We start from the raw sequence: 18,245 nt of genomic DNA on the forward strand, positions 1-18,245 counted from the left end.
GGTAGATTTATAGGTAAACATTCGCCCAAGGCGGACACGCCCCCTAAGGCTGGGCTTAACCTTATAGAAAGCTAAAACTTAGGACTTGATTTATTACACCTTGTGCAAAATGGTATGCCAAGGAACAGTGTTTTTTTTCCTCCAAAGGTTTTGGTTGGGAAATCAGGGGTTCAGGAGATTTCAGAATTATCAGATTTATTCTGATACAAGCTATGGGATAAGAAACACAGGTAATGACATGTTTTGTACTTTACATTTGTTTAATTAATTATTTCACAAATTTAAAAAATATGTTTAATCATATTCAACACAACTCTTCCCAGATTCACACCCTTTTCCTACCTATACAATTTTGTATCCTTCTTTTCTTAACGTATAAAGACCAATTTGTACTCCTCAAATAGTATAGTGTATGTGGTCATCAACTAGAGTTTTGATTGACTTGCAAGGAATTACATGTTTTCTTTACCGTCAGCATTTACCAATTTCCAAAATAGCTCACTGCTTGGGATAGGATCTTGGGGCCAGCTCCAATCTCCATGTAGTATTTGTTGTGACTGACCTTGCATAAGTTTTGTGCATGATGCCATAAACACTGTGAGTTCTTTATGTGTAGCTGTTCCATTGTGTCTAGAAGACATGACTTCCTTGATATTACCCACAACTAGTGGCTCTTATACTTTTTCTGCTCTTCCTTCCATAATACCCCCTGAGAAGAAGAAGAAGAAGTGTGGCATATATGTTTTATTTAGGGCTGAGCACTCCATAGTCTTTCCTTCTCTTTACCTTGACCAGTTTTGGATCTCTATGATATTTACTACCTACTGTAAATAGAATCTTCTCAGATGAAAGATACATTGACCTAGGTATAATAATAACTCATCAAGAGTTAGTTTAATTCTATGTTCTTTTAACAGGGTTATAGAAGCACATTCTCCTTTAGGGGCTATGATATATCTAGCCACACATCTGTGACCTGACAATGGGGCAGTGTACAAATTTCATCTTGTGGATCAAGACTTATTACCAGTAAGAAAGTGGTTGGTTTTTGGAATACAGTTTTGAGTATTCCTATGCAGTTAAAAACTGATCATAGTCCAGCTAGCTTTTACTAGCAGGAATTTCAAGAAATTCTTTATTAGTGGTAAGTTCAACACATTAATAGAATCCCTTATAATACACAAAGTCAAACATTTATAAAATGAACATATCCCGTTCTCTTTTTTTACTGTTTTTTTTAAAAAGAAAAAAACTATCTTTTTTTTTTCATTTTACATACCAGTTTCAGTTTCCACTACCCCCCCTCTTCCCATTCCCTCCACCTACACCACCCTCATCCACTTCTCAGAGAGGGTAAGTCACATTGTTTTGGGGAAGGTCCAAGACTCTCCCTATTATATCCAGGCTGAGCAAGGTATCTATCCAAAAAGAATAGGTTCCAAAAAAAGTCAATACTAGCAGTAGCAATAAATCCTGGTGCCATTGCCATACAACTACTTTCATCCAGCAACTGATGGAAACAGAGGCAGAGACCTGAATAGGAGCACTGAACTGAGCTCCAAGAGCCCAGATGAGGAGTGGGAGGAGTGAGAATATGTGCAAAGAGGTAAAGACCATGATGGGAATGCCCACTGAAACAGTTTGCCTGAGCTAATACCAACTACAGCCGGACAAGGAAGGAAACAGCATAGGTCCAAACTAGTCCCTCTGAGTGTGGGTGTGTCACATCCAATTCTTAAGAAACAGCTCTTAAAAAATAGAAGGGGGAACTACTCCCCAAGATACTCTCACTATTGTCAAAGGAGCTGCCGGCTGCATTCCTGCGGCCTGGCTCCTGGCTGCCTAGCTAGCTTATGCCCCGAAATAATTACACGGAAACTGCATTCATTTAAACACTGCCTGGGAGTTGGATCAGTAGCGGGAGCAGAGAGCGGACCCCAGAGAGCCCTGAGAGCCCCACCGCTGCCCCCGGCCTAGTCACCATCACACCCCGGGAGGAGCTGCAGCCTTTGCCACAGGCCCCAGTCACCACCACCGCAACCATGAGCAGCGAGGCCGAGACCCAGCAGCCGCACCCTCAACACCGCCAACACCAAGCCCAGCTCCACCGGCAGCGGCGCGGGAGTGGTGGCCAGGGTGGTCTCACATGGGCGGCTCCCGCCGGGGACAAGAAGGTCATCGCAACTAAGGTTTTGGGAACAGTAAAATGGTTCAATGTAAGGAACGGATACGGTTTCATCAACAGGAATGACACCAAGGAAGACGTATTTGTACATCAGACTGCCGTAAAGAAGAATAACCCCAGGAAGTACCTTCGTAGTGTAGGAGATGGAGAGACTGTGGAGTTTGATGTTGTTGAAGGAGAAAAGGGTGCGGAGGCAGCAAATGTTACAGGCCCTGGTGGAGTTCCAGTTCAAGGCAGTAAATACGCAGCAGACCGTAACCATTATAGACGCTACCCACATCGTAGGGGTCCTCCACGTAATTACCAGCAGAATTACCAGAATAGTGAGAGTGGGGAAAAGAACAAGGGATCAGAAAGTGCTCCTGAAGGCCAAGCCCAACAACGCCGGCCATATCGCAGGAGAAGGTTCCCACCTTACTATTTGCGGAGACCCTACGGGCGTCTACCACAGTATTCCAACCCTCCTGTGCAAGGAGAAGTGATAGAGGGTGCTGACAACCAAGGTGCAGGAGAACAAGGTAGACCAGTGAGACACAATATGTATCGGGGTTACAGACCACGATTTCGCAGGGGCCCTCCTCGCCAAAGACAGCCTAGAGAGGACGGCAATGAAGAGGACAAAGAAAATCAAGGAGACGAGACCCAAGGTCAGCAGCCACCTCAACGTCGGTATCACCACAACTTCAATTACCAACGCAGACACCCAGAGAACCCTAAACCACAAGATGGCAAAGAGACAAAAGCAGCCGATCCACCAGCTGAGAATTCATCCTCTCCCGAGGCTGAGCAGGGCGGGGCTGAGTAAATGCTGGCTTACCATCTCTACCATCATCCAGTTTGGTCATCCAACAAGAAGAAACGAATATCAAATTCCAGCAATAATAAATGAACAAAGATTGGAGCTGAAGACCTTAAGTACTTGCTTTTTGCCCATTGACCAGATATGCTAGAACTATCTGCATTATCTATGCAGCATGGGTTTTTTTTTATTATTTTTACTTAAAGATGTCTCTTTTTGGTAATGACAGATGTGTTTTTTTTTTAAAGGTCTGGTTTTTCTCAATACACCTTTAATGGTTTTTATATTGTTTCATATCTGGTCAAGTTAAGATTTTTAAGAACTTCATTTTTAATTTGTAATAAAAAGTTTACAACTTGATTTTTTCAAAAAAAGTCAACAAACTGCAAGCACCTGTTAATAAAGGTCTTAAATAATAAAAATAAATAAATAAATAAACACTGCCTGGCCCATTAGCTCTAGCCTCTTCTTGACTAACTCTCATATCTTTCTTTAACCCATATCTAATAATATGTGTAGCACCACGAGGTGGTGGCTTACTGGGAAAGATTCAGCATGTCTGACTTGGCAGCTGGCTCCATCGCGTCTGTCTCACTTCCCTTCTTCCCAGCATTCTGTTCTGTCTACTCCACCCACCTATGTTCTGACCTATCAGGACAAGCAGTTTTCTTTATTAACCAATGAAATCAACACAAAACAGAAGACCCTCCCACATCACACTATTACTTTATTTATAAGAAATAGAAATTTTCTAAACAGTTCTTTGGACAAAGAATAACATAAGGGATTGCTGATACCTTAGAACACATGGATCCTTGTTTCTGATGACAAAACATCATTCACAATGCTCTTCAACCTAGTATTGCACTTATCATATGTCTTTTTATACTTCTCTTAGGATTTCTATGGCTCCCAAAAGGAATATAAAATCTAAAATTTAAAAAACAAGAAGGTAGAATAAATTGGAATATGGTCAAAATAATGATGTATGGTGAACAATGCCTTAGGAAACTGTGAGAAAGGCTCTAGGAAGAAAGGCAGAGGGCCTTTTACCTCAGGTGTATTTTGTTCCCTGGATTAATCTTGGACGCGCCTACTGTGTTAAACATTTACATTCAATTTATAAGATATGTTTATTATTGGTGGAAGTCAGAACCAAATCTGATTAGTGTGCCGCTAATCTGGATATTGCCCTCTGCCTTGCTTTCCCAGACATAATTTATAGTATTTACAGGTAATTGTATTAAATTTGGTTTGTCTTAAGAAAGTTCTGAGAAAAGGCTACTTTGTCAATATTTAGTATGTGCTACTAGCATTTATTTACATGTTTTTCTGAACTCAAGCAAATTTCCTTGAATTGCTGCTTTCTTTGTTACATTCATATATTTAAGTATACTGAAACTGAAGTAAGGTTGTCTGCAACATTAAACTATAGTCCACTCCATTCTTTTGGGACCTCAGATCCCATGTCCAGAGGACAAGGTTTGCACAGGTTGTCCGAAAAGTTGACAAATTGGTTACTTATGTGATTTTCATGTAACTATTATACCAGCAAACCTATCTTTTCACACCAGTCATTATTGTATCTTGCAGGGTTCACAGCTGAGTATGACTGATGATTATTTTCTCCTCCAATAGTATGCATAGCACATTTTAAGAATATACTAGGGAGAAGGAATTAAACTTTCATGCTGAGTAGAAACTGGATTTCTCCATGTTCTAAATTGAAGGTTTTAATGTAATGATAGTCATGGTTAAAGGGATCTTAAAGTTGCTAGCAATGAAATTTTAAAATACATACGTTAAATTGTAGATGGGGGCTGTTTGTTTGTTCCTGGCTTCAAAGACTTGAAATAATCACACAGAAATTGTATTATTACAACATGCTTGGCCTATTAGCTCACACCTCTTTTTGGCTAGCTCTTATATCTTAAATTAACCCATTTTTTATTAATCTGTGTATCCCCTGTGGTTGTGGCCTACTGATAAGGTTCTGTCCAGCTTCCAGCGTCTGTCTACTGCAGTGGCTACAGGCTTCTCCCAGACTCTGCCTACTCTCTTGCTATATCTCTTTCAGTCTGACTATATTCTGCTCTATCATAGGCCCAAGTAGCTTCTTTATTCACCAATGGCAATAAAACATATTCACAGTATCCAGAGGGGAATTCCACATCACCTCCCCTTTTCTCTAAATGAAAAGGAAGGTTTTAAATTCATATAACAAATCAACTATCAAACAAGACTTATAATTACAATATTTATATCTACTTTATCTTTTGTCATAACTAAGGAAAACCACAGCTATCTATTCTTTTCTATCAATGACTCCAGAAGAATATAATATTACCTAAGTAAACAAGAAGTGCATTGTAAGTAACTTCCAAAACTCTAGAATTGACAGAGACATTTTGCTGCCTGGACAGTCACCCAGAGTTCTTCTTTATCATTGGAGCATCCATATTCATCCCACAGGCCCATAGTATCTGGAAGACTTTCCCATGAAGCAGGAAATTTCAAAGACAGTTCTACCTATATTGGCAATTTGTCAGTCACTTATTCTGTGTCCTGCAGAATGCCTATCAGACTCTTTCATGAAGCAGGAACTCTGAAGGACTGTCTCATTTTAGGCAAGCTCAGCAGTCATTTCTCCATGTGTCCTGCACATCCAGTTCATACAACATTACATCAAGATGTCCAGGCAAGGACAGTTTCTTGGCTATCAAACTACATAAGGAGCCTCTTCAATGCCCATCATTCTCTTGAAGTAGATTGGTGTTGCCAGGAACAGATGTGTCTTATTGTCAAGAAAAAATCTAAGTTATTAAGAAACTTTAACTAACATATTCTTTTAGTTTTTGGAAGACTTGAAAAATACCTATTCATCTGAAATATATCTCTGTGCATCTAGAAAAGCTAACTAACATGACTACAAGCTTGACTATTACAGATGATTATTAACCTGTATTTCTTAATTATACATTACATTTTGAATGAGCTGCATAAACACAATCAAGAGCAGAAATATACATATAACAAAATTGACCTTAAATTTGTATCAAAAAAACCAAGATCTATACCTATGCAAAGCATTCATCTTTATATCATTTCCCCCTTTAAATGAAAACAAACATTTAAAAACAATAATTTAGGAAATTTGGGCATAGTTCTCTCCAAACTGCTTCCTGCTTTTTTTGGGGTAAAATATTTTCTTTTGGGGCCTTAACAGATAACTTTTGGGAGGTCTTGATCCATCAAACCACATTTAGTCTGTAAGGAATCCACAGGTTCTCATTCTCTGTGGAAACAAAAGCAGAACCTCTTTTACAAAGCAACATATCCTTAGACCAATATTTGGAAGTCAAGATACCTTGAAAATATATATGTTGGTTATGCTTAACATCCCCCAGAATCAAATATTTCTCTGTAGTCAAAAATTCAAAGAAAACACAGTAATGCAAACAATCCAGGTTCTTTGTGTATTTTCCATCTTTACATGACTTATTTTTATTTACTTCTTTAATCTATGACTGTCTGTACTCTTTCTCCTTAAAGTCTTCACTTGTTTTTAAACCATTTACTTCTTTTAAAACTATTTTTTCTCTCTCTCAAGACTACATACATTTATCCAATACCATGACCCATTTAGTGGTGTTTTCCATCTCTATTTGTCTTATTGTATGTGTATCTGTAATTATTTTTTGACCAGGAACACTTTTTTTTAAAAAAAAAAATGCTAAGTGGGCATGGTTAGGACCAACTCTGTGGCACTACTTGTTAGCTTCCTCCAGTCCAACATGTTGGAGGCATGTTCACTGCCTTGGAGAGCTCATGCACATTGCCCCAACTCTAGGGTCTCAGTGGATCTATGTCACCTTTAAGCAATTTGTAACATGGGTCTCAGTGGATCTATGTCACCTTTAAGCAATTTGTAACATGCTGCTCATAGACCCTCATTTAATTGCTTGGTCTCCTGAAAGAGCCAGAGTTTTTACTGCAACTAGCATGAACCAGGAAGCTGCCATTTAGAAATGAAATGGAATTTTTTTCTGCTACCACTGAATTAGGAAGACATCTCTTAAAGGAGCCACAGAGCTCCTGCTTGATGCCAGTGAACAAAGCCCATCCAAAAAAAAAAATGCAGCTAAACTTTGTTTTTGTGTGTGTGCCTAGAATTCTATACTAAACTCTCTCAGGTTTTACTTGAATTTATCTGACACATGTTGGCAAAACAATCTGTAGTCCATGGCTGCTTGTTCATTCCTGGCCACTGAGACCCAAAATAATCACACAGAAACTGTATTATTATATTACTGCTTGGCCTATTAGCTCACACTTCTTATTGACTAGCTCTTATATCTTTAATTAACCCATTTCCATTTATCTGTGTATTGCCACAAGGTTGTGGCCTATGGGTACGTCCATTTTCACTAGATTTATGCTAAAATGTTTCACTTCTCAGTTTGGACACATTTGAAAATATTTTTGTTTAATTTTATAGGATAAATATGGAGTTATAATATATTAGTGTAACCAAGCTGATTTAAAAATCTTAATTATATTTTATTTTATGAAGTTTTCTATAGTTATTTATTTTAAATGTTTTAAAATTATTACAGTGTAGTCAGGAAAACAATAATTATATCTAATTAATGAAATTTAAGAAAATAAAAATGTTACTTTGTTACCTAAGTGATAAGTATAAGACAATTAATTTGATAAATTTAAGCACTCAGAAAGAACTGAGCCAAAACTTCTGGCTATTTTGTTTTCAGAGATGTGAAAATAAAGTAGTTAAGGACAAAGGAAGAGGCCATAATATTCATATCTAATACTGGGTTATACAACAGAAAAAAATAGGCTTCTGTTTAAACAAAAATGATATGGAAATTTACCAGGTTCTTATTCTAATCACCAATATAACAACACTTTTATTGACTTCTTATTATATTAATCACTTTGCAAGTTTCAGAAATTCATGTGTCACTTTCTCTTCCATCTAGCGGCTTATAATTTAGTGGGAGGAGGCAAGTTTTATATATATATATATATATAAATAATGTAAGCCAAGCAAGAATAAATGTTAAGTAATGGTTTTAAAAGTTCTTTGGAATTTAAAAAATAAATATACAAGTGACTAGAAAAAATCTTTTAGGACACAATAGAGAATGTCAAGGTCGAAATGAGTGGGAATGGATTGATTTAGAACTAGAATCAGTGGGGAGTGAACTGAGGGCAAAAGAAATAGAATAAAGAGACAATAGACAGTGATGAGAACAATTAGATGCTAAGGATTTTACAGTTTCTGAAGAAACAGTGTTAAAAATTAAACTTTAAAATGAAAAGCAAAAGGACAAAAAAAGGAAGAATTTCCAAGTATGTCAGTTTAGAAGAGGTTTTTCTGCAACTACTGTCTCTTCAAGCATTAACCTAAGCAAATGTGATTCTTCTCTCGAGACTGCAGGGGGCAGTCTGACGCTTTCTACTGTTCTACTGAGGACCAGAAATTAAAAAATTAAAATGTGTATTTATTTTCTCTCTCTCTCTCTCTCTCTCTCTCTCTCTCTCTCTCTCTCTCTCTCTCTCTCTCTCTCACACACACACACACACACACACACACACACACGGTCTTTATACACAGATTACCAGTGAGGTAATCGATTTTGTCAGACAATCAACAAAACCCGTTTTACTGGCGACATTTTGACAAATATCCTAGTTAATTGGCTTAAAGATTCACTTTTCAGATTGATTCCTCAATCACACACGATCTACTGCAAAGTGCTGTTTTACAATGTGTAAGATGCTAAATATTAATCTTATTGTTTGGGTGAGGAAATGGATGGACAGTAAGTGGGAAAATGACAATTATAAATCGAGACAAAGACAGGACACCAAAACAACTGATTTTACTGAAACCTGTCATTTGATTTCAAAGGCAGAAATGACATTTGCTCCATTTCATTTGGCTTTGCCACAGCATTTGAACACAAATTGTATTTCAATGAAAGTTTATCCAATTGTTTCTTCTGTGAATAATAATTACTTGCATACACTTAAGTGCTTTAAGATTTAATCCTTATAGAAAATGAATATGACAGACATTACATGTCAGTATTAGCATTTTACAGATGGGCAGGCAGAAATTCAGCTAGAATTAGTTTCTTGCCCAAAGTTTGAAATTTGGTGTTTTAAACCTTAGACTAAATTAGAAGCTGGAATTAATACTGTTTACTTACTTATCTACAGTATTATGCTCACCAATTCCTTTGTTTATTAAAATGTAGCACTTTTCTATCATTTTGGAAACCTCTTAAAATAGTTTGATTATTTTAGTTAAATATTTGCACCCTCAGTAATAAAGATAACCAGTACTATCTGACAGAAAATAAAATCAACAATTTTGTTTTATATCATTAGTCAAATTATTTGAGTATTTTCTGAAACCTGAGAAAGTTTGCACAAATAAAAAAGCTAGGAGGTATTTCTGTTCTGATTAATAAAACCAAAGGAATAAATAAAGGTAGAATTTCAGTTACTTATTCAGATTCTTTTGTTCTCTATTTATAACATAGAATGCTGCATTTTTGGAGCAAAGTAGAATACTAGGAAGTACTGTTTGTTTAAAAAGAAAGGGTTGAATATTTATTAGTGAAAGTTACGATGCTTGCTTTAGTAATTCAGCTTCAGTACTGCAAATATTATCCTTGCCAGCATTTAAAAAATATTGATGATAGGAAATGCCAGCTCAGGATGGGGCTGATATAGTTCTATTTAAATTGTTTCTCCTCCAACAATTCTCTTCATTCTGGGAAAGAGTCCAATTTTGACACTCTCCTGTGTTCTGGGGTGTAGAATCCTTCATTTGAGGAGCATCAAAAGCAATCCTAAGGGGCTCTTTAAAAAAGGACAGCAGCCTGGGAGGGAGACTTCAAACTGTTGGCAAGGAGACAAATAAAATACACTTCACTTTTAAATGAATGCAAAATATTGTGAAACTGTGTCTTAGAGATTATTCCCAACATGCAGTTTCAAAAACATTGGTCTGTGTTCACAAAGAAGGGGGCATACTTAGCCCTAACCTCTGAATAATAAGTATTCAAAATGGCCTTTTCATGAAGATTCTCATTCATAAGTTTAGGCTTGTCATTTTTATTAGCCAAACAATTTGAACGTCTTGGGAAAAGAGAAAAACAAAACATTTTTTCTATTCCATTCTATTTTAAGTGAAATAATTGAAATGATTATCTTTCATTCATAATTCAAAAAGTCTCTTCGAGAGTTTGACATTGGATAAAGTTTTGAATTCACTTTTTAAAACATCTCATTTGAAACATGAATGTGTGCCTAGTTAGTGAGAGTTGTTTTTCACCTCAAAGTGAAAGTAAAGGGAAACTTGTATCTGCTCCTCTTAATGTTTTTTATTGATTTTATTTATTTAGTTGCATAGCCATGTGATTTCCCCAACTACTTAGGAAAATATATTCATGAAAATTCTCTCTAGCTCACCAGTGATAATGTATAATAAGAAAAGAACATAAATAATAAAGAAAAATACCATATAACTCCTACAGTTCACTTGGTTACAGCTTTTTACCCTTACAGATCAAGTACTGCATTAGGAATGTTAACTTTAGCAATATTTTCGTGGTCTCATAAAATTGTTTCTGACAGTTTCTTGGGATACAACCTAATTTTAATTTTTTTAAATTTAGATTTATTTTTGTTTGTGTGTGTGTGGGGGGGGGGTGTATACCATTTCTTCCTTCTACCATGTGGATCCCTGAGATCAAATTCAGGACAGCAGGTTTGACAACATATGCCTTTACTCACTCAGTCATTTAATTGGACCATGACTTCATCTTTTAAATTAAACTTTTAGAAGAAAGGAAAACATTCTTTATTTTTCTTAAAGTCTTAGAAATTAAACCTCTTACCTGCCTTTAAATCTGCCACCCTGATTCAATCCTTCTTGTTCCATTACCCCTTTTAAAATTTTTATACCCCTGCTTTCTATCTCTTCTCCCTTGAAAGTCACATTCTTAGTCCCTTACTAATTTTTTGACCTCTGTGGGAGTATTCCAAATAAATCATATCTAAAAATTTAAAGTTAGCAACCACAAAGAAGAGAAAGACTGCAACCGTTTAATCTCTCTGGGTCTGGGTTACCTAGGAATGATTATTCCTAGCTTCATCCATTTGTCTGAGAGTGTCATAGTTTCACTTTTCTTAATAGCTGAATAATATTTTACTGTGCAAATAAGCGCCATCTTGATTATATGGTCATCACTTAATGAATCTGTAATGAACTTGAACTAGACTATTTGCAGTCTTTAGCTGCTGTGAATTAATCAACTCTGAACCTGAATGAGCATGTTGTCTACAGTAGCGTATCAAGTCTCTTTCATAAATGCTTGTGTTAGTTTGAATGAGAAATATTCCCTATAATCTCATGTATTTAAACCCCTGGTCTCCAGTTGTTAGTACAGTTTAGGAGAAGTTTAGGAGGTGGGTTCATGTTGGAGGAAGTATGTCACTAGAGGTAGGCTTGGAGAATTTAAAGACTCATTCTGTTTCCAGCTTGTTCTCTCTTCTGTATGCTGTGGTTCAAGGTGTAAGCTCTCACCTTTTTGCTACAGTTTGCTTGTTGCCATGCCTCCCAACATGATGGACTCTTCCTTCTGAAACTGTAAGCCCATATAAACTATTGTGTAAGTTTCTTTGTCACAATGTTTTTCTCACATTTTCAAAAACATAACTATGCAATGCCCACGAGTGATATAGCTGGATTATGTATACATCTATTTTTGGATTTTTGAGGAATTCTACATTTATTTCCATTGTAACTGCAGCAATTTGCACCCTTATCAGCCACAAACAAGTTCTTCCATTTCCCAAGATCCATTCCCGCATTTGTCACCATTTTTTAAAATATCTAAGACATTCTGACTAGAGTAAGATAAAATCTCAAAGTAGTTTTAATTTTTATGTTTCTGATGGCTATGAATGTTGAACATTTAAAAAATATATTGCTTAGTCATTTGGATTTAATCCTTTGAGAACTTTCTGTTTAAATTTATTTTATTTGGGTAATTAACTTGATGTTTAAGTTTTATTTATTTCTTTTTATATTATAGATACTAACCCCCTGTCAGATATATAGATGGTAGTTTTTTTTAAATTCTTGGGCTGCCATGAATTTAAAAGCATCTACCCTATAACAGGTCAACAATGCTCATACTAGCTACAACAGAGTATTAAATAAAAATCCCAGTGACAAGACATTTTAAAGTTTCCACTTTTGAAGTTGTTGATCAGTAACATCCATAGACTTTTTGTTTACTTTATTTTATTTTTTATTTTATTTCATTTTTTAATTGCTTTATAATAATACCACTCAAGATTTCCACTTCCTCCCCTCCTCCCATTTCCCTCCCACTCCCCCACCCACCCTCCCCTCTTCCCCTCCAGTCCTAAGAGAGGGAGGGCAGGGTACTCTGCCCTTTGGGAAATCCAAGGCCCTCCCCCCTCCATCCAGGCTTAGGAAGGTATGCATCCAAATAGACTAGGATCCCCAAAAGCCAGTACATGCAGTAGAGACAAATCAAAATGCCATTATCTTTGGCTTCTCAGTCTGCTCCAATTGTCAGGTACATTCAGAGTCCAGTTTGATGCCATGCTCGTTCATTCCCAGTCCAGCTGGCATTGGTGATTGCAACAAAATAGTTTTCAATAGGTGAAAATTTTGAAATATTTAAAGGTTTTATCTGATACTTATATAATTTTGACTGAATACTTGTAGAACACAATAATTTTAGAGAGATTGTTCATTATAATATAAAATGATCAGGAGTTTTAAATATACTTGTGTTCATTTCTAGTATAAAAACATACTTAATTCTACCTATAATATATTAAAGCAAAAACTGAAAAGAGAGGATGCTGCCAAGCATTCTTGATTAACATAGTTGAAGAGTGGAATTATGTTTATTATAATCATGGTATTGTGAAAATGACCTAAAGCTGGATCAGTAGCCCAAACTTATTTAGAAATTATGTATTTAACCTGTTTCATTTTGTCTTAAAAGTAAGTATGATGGCAAAATGACTAAATAATAAGCTGATTAAAAAAATAGAGTATATAGTCCTGCCTACACCTGGAAGAAGAGGTGAGTGTCTGGGCTACCAGCTGGACAGTCTTGTTCTATCTGCCTTAGTCCAATAGGGGTACATCCTGTACCTCACCCCACCTACTGTACCTCCAAGTAACCAGGCAGCAGCACCCTTCCTGCCCACCCCCATTATCCGCATCTGCATCACCCACCACCAGAAACACAGGCTTCATGTACACCTGGAAGAAGAGTGACCACGAGAGCCACAGGCCTCACCTGCAATGATTGGAGGAAGTCATGAATAGACAGCAGTGAAAGAATACATTCAACAACATAAAGAACAATATAGCAGCACCAGAAACTAGTGGTTCCAAACAGGAAGAACTGAGTGCCCCAATGCAGATTACGCAGAAGAAAATGAACTTAAAAACAACTTTATGAAGATTATAGAGGTCGTTAAAGAAGAAGTGAAAAAATCCCCTAAAGAAATGAAAGAAAAGACAAACAGAAGATTGAAAGAAAGCAATGAATCCCTTAAAATCCAAGAAAACCAAGAAAAAAAACTATCACATGAGTGAGGAAATCTGGGACACTGTAAAAAGACTATCCCTAAGAATAATAGGGATAGAAAAATAATTGTCTTCAAGGCACAAAAAATATATTTAATAAAATCATAGAAGAAACATTTCCCAAACTAAGAAGGATATGCCTGTGAAGGTACAAGAAGCTTATAGAACACCAAATAGACTGGACTAGAAACAAAAGTCCTTTCAACACATAATAATGAAAACACTAAACATACAGAATAAAGAAAGAATATTAAGAGCTGTAAAGGAAAAAGGCCAAATAACATATAAAGGCAAACCCTTCACAATAACACTTGATTTCTCAATGGAGATTCTGAAAGCCAGAAGGTCCTGGTCAAATGTTATGCAGACATTAAGAGACTATGGATGCCAGCCCAGACTACTATATGCAGCAAGGCTCCCAATCATAAAAGACAGAGAAAACAAGATATTCCATGACAAAGCCAGATTTAACCAACATCTATCTTTAAATACAGCCATATAGAAAGTACCAAAAGAAAAATTCCAACCCAGGGAAGTTAGCTGCACCCATGAAAACACAGGAAATAGATAACCTCACATCAACAAACCCCATAGAAGGGAAACACATGAACATCACTACCACTACCAACAAAACCAAAAATAACATAAATTAACAATAACTGGTCATTAATCTCTCTTTATATTAATGGAATCAATACACCTCTGAGAAAACACAGGCTAATTGAGGTACATGGAAAAGTTTTCTGGACACTATGGGCCTATAGGCTGAAGATGGATGCCCCAACAGTACAGAAGAACTTTGGGTGACTATCCAGGTAGCAAGATGTCTCTGTCAATTCTAGAGTTTTGGAAGTTCCTTACAATGCACTTCCTGTTTGCTGAGGTAATAGATCCTTCTGGGACTCTTTGATGGAGTTGAAGAATAGAGAGTAATAATATAGTTTTCCTTAGTTATGATAAAAGATAAAGTAGATATAAATATTGTAACTGTAATTCTTATTTGATACATGTTTTGTTATATGTAATTTTACTATGTTAAACTTAAGGCCTTCCTTTTTGTTTAAACAGAAAAGGAGAAATGGTGTAGGTGGTATTTCTTTCTATGTGTTGTTTGTATTGGTTAATGAATAAAGAAACTGCCTTGGCCTGATAGGGACAGAACTTAGGCAGGCAGGGAAGACAGAACTGAATTCTGGGAGGAAGAAAGCAGAGGGGGAGAAGCATTGGATCCTATGTCTGAGATGGATGCCAGTTAGAATCTTTCCTGGTAAGCCACTGCCACGTGGTGATATACAGATTAATAGAAATGGGTTAAATTAAGATGTAAGAATTAGCCAATAAGAAACTAGGGTTAATGGGCCAAGAAGTGTTTTAATGAATATAATTTCTGTATGGTTATTTTGGGGCTAAGCTAGCTAGGTGGCTGGGATGAACAAGCAGCCTCTCCCTGCTACATAAGACAGCCCAAGAAATTTATTCCAATTTATTTTCAGACTTTGGAAATCAATATGTAAATTCTTAAAAATATATATAAAATGAAAATACCATAGAGATAGCTGTATTACTCCTAGGTATAGATATAATTTTAGCCAAATTAGTATTTAGAAAAGAACGATGCCTCATCACATAATAATCAAAGCACTAAACACAGGGAACAAAGAAAGACTATTAAAAGCTGCAAGAGAAATACCTAAGTAACATATAAAGGCAGTCTTATGACAATTACATCCAACTTTTAAACGGAGATTCTAAAAGCCAGAAAGGCATGGACAGATGTGCTGCAGAGTCTAAGAGACCATAGGTGCCAACCCAGACTACTATACCAGAAATTTTTTTAGTCACCATAGATGGAGAAAACAACATATTCTAGGATAAAGTCAAATTTAAAAAGTATTTATCTACAAGTCCATCCCTATAGAAAGTACTTGAAGGAAAACTCTAACCCAAGGAGATTAATTATACCCACAAAGCACAGACAGTATATAACCTCATAACAGCATAACCCAAAGAAGGAAAACCCACACATGTACAACACATTACCACTACCACAAGCTACAACAAAGTAAGAGGAATTAAAAATCCTTGATCATTGCACTCAATTCACCAATAGTAAGATGTAGACTAATATAATGTGTGCAAAACCAAGATTCATACTTCTGTTGCATATAAGAAACACACCTCAATGTCAAAGATAGATATTATCTCAGAGTAAAGAATTGGAAAAATACTTTCCAGCAAATGGCCCCAAGAAGCAAGCTGGTGTGGCTATTCTAATATTTAACAAAATAGACTTGCAACAAAAGTTGCAAAAGAGATGGGTACGGATACTTCATATTCACCAAAGGAAAAATCCATTATGATGAATTTTCCATTCTCAACTTCTATGCCCCAAAACACCACTGAAGCTTAAATCACAAATTGGCCCTCACTCACATATAGTGGGAGACTTTAATACCCAATATAATCAATAAATAGATCATCCAGATAAAAAAAATTAAGCAGAGAAATACAGGAGCTAACAGAAGTTAAAAACAAAATGGATCCAACAAAACATTTCACCCAAGCAGGAATGCATTGTCTTCCCAGCACCTAATGAAACATTCTTCAAAACTGACCACATGCTTAGTGACAAAGAAACTCTCCACAAATACAAGAAAATTGAAATAACTCTCTGCACCCTATCAGACTACAATGGATTAAATTTGGGTTACAACAACAATAGGAGCAACAGGAAGCCTACAAAATGATGGAAACTAATCAACTCTCTACTGAATTACTACTGTGTCAAGAAAAAAAATAGAAAGAAATTAAAGATTTTCCAGAATTCAATGAAAATGAGTGTACAATATATCTAAACCCATGGGACACAATGAAAGGTGTTCTAAGAGGAATTCCAAAGCACTACGAATCCACAGTCACCCTGATACCTGTTGATGGAAGTTTTTGTCCTGCTTAGTCCCATAGCCATTCAGTTGCAAATAAGCTCACAGAGGCTTATATTAATTATAAACTATTTGGTCTATTGCTCATGTTTATTACTAACCAGCCCTTACAACTTAAATTAACCCATAATTCTTATCTATATTTAGCCAAGTGGCTTAGTACCTTTTCTCAGTAAGTCATTCTAATCTTGTTTCTTCAGTGTCTGTGTGGTAACTCCATCTCTGCCCTTCCTCTTCTCAGAATTCTCCTAGCCTTGTCACCCCACCTGTATTTCCTATATAGCTACTGGTCAATTAGTATTTCATAAAATTAGTACAAGTAACACATTTTTAGAGAGTGCAAGAGTATTATCTCAAAGCATTTCCTCCATTTTTCAAAACCAGAACCTGAAACCCAATCTCCTTTGTTTAGTTTTTTTCTTGACCATTATCCATACAAACTTATAACCAACACTCTAACAAAGACATACATCAATAATCCATATTTTTGGAACATGGACATAGTTTTCTATTTTCTAGGCAACTTCCTGATAACTGAGAGTGTTTGTGATCTTTGGAGGGACCCTGAGAAAATTTAGGATTATGATCAAATACTGAGTGAGGTCAGATGATCTCAATCAGTCACCTTGAAGCTGTCCTGGATGTAGAACTCAGAAGAAATTACAACAGAGGTGCTCTGTGTTGTTGGATTATTGAGGCAATTCACTCCTATCAGAGATTTTTCAGGGGGGTTCTTCTCAATCAAACTTGGTTTTTCTTAACCTAGAATGAATCCACAGTCTTTCATTTTCTGTGGAAACAACAGTAAAACCTCGTCCCCAAAGTAACATATCATTTGACTTTAATTTTGAAGTCAAGATATTTTAAAAATATATAGGTTGGTTTAATCCGGTGGCATTTATAATCAAAATCTTTTAGCAGCTGTTGCTCCTTCCTAAGCAGAGAAACACTTCAAAGGCAACAGGATAACGTACAGAATCTAGGTTCTCTGTGTATTTTCTGTCTTTACACTTCTATTGCTCTATTTCTTTGCTTAAGGGCTTTTTGTTTTCTTTCCCAAGTCTATGTATACTTTTAAACACATTGCAAACCATTTAGAGTTTTTTTTTCCCATTGGGATCTGTCTTTACTATACATTTCTATCTGAACATATGAGTCTTTATGTGGTATTGCTAGGATTAAAGTAGCCACTTTGATGTGTGGTTCAACTTCATTTCTTTACTTCCTGAGAAATTAAATTCATGGCAGAGGTACTGGCTGGAGTCGTATTTATTGCCACAACTCTGTGGAGTTTCTAGGTCCATATCACCACCAAGAAGCATTTTATTGACTGCTCATAAACTCCATTTAAGTGTATGGTAGCAGGGCCTCTTAAAAGAGCCATGTTGTTTTTGCTGCTAATGCTGTGTCAGGAAGGCTCTAAAGGATCTGCACATCTGCACCTCTGCTTGCCTGTAAGCAAACAGAGTCCACCCACAAAAATGTTGCTACCAAGAAGCTTTGCTGGACTCTGTTTTTTTTTATGTCTAGAATTCCTTTCCAAACTACCTCAGGTTTTGTGTGGATGTAGTTTGCAAATGTTTGGTATCATTTGTAGACAGAAGTCTGTCCTACCTAGTCCCGTAACTATTCAGTCCCCAA

General features: G+C 36.3%; 1 pseudogene; it reads left to right on the forward strand.

Annotated features, from left to right (window-relative positions):
- Positions 1-2,042: 2,042 nt before the first annotated feature.
- On the forward strand, positions 2,043-2,990 carry LOC121443448 (annotated as a pseudogene).
- The last annotated feature ends 15,255 nt before the right edge of the window (positions 2,991-18,245 follow it).

Source organism: Microtus oregoni, unplaced genomic scaffold, assembly GCF_018167655.1.
Source record: "Microtus oregoni isolate MIOR12 unplaced genomic scaffold, Mior012 000107F_000, whole genome shotgun sequence".
NCBI classification, from domain to species: domain Eukaryota; kingdom Metazoa; phylum Chordata; class Mammalia; order Rodentia; family Cricetidae; genus Microtus; species Microtus oregoni.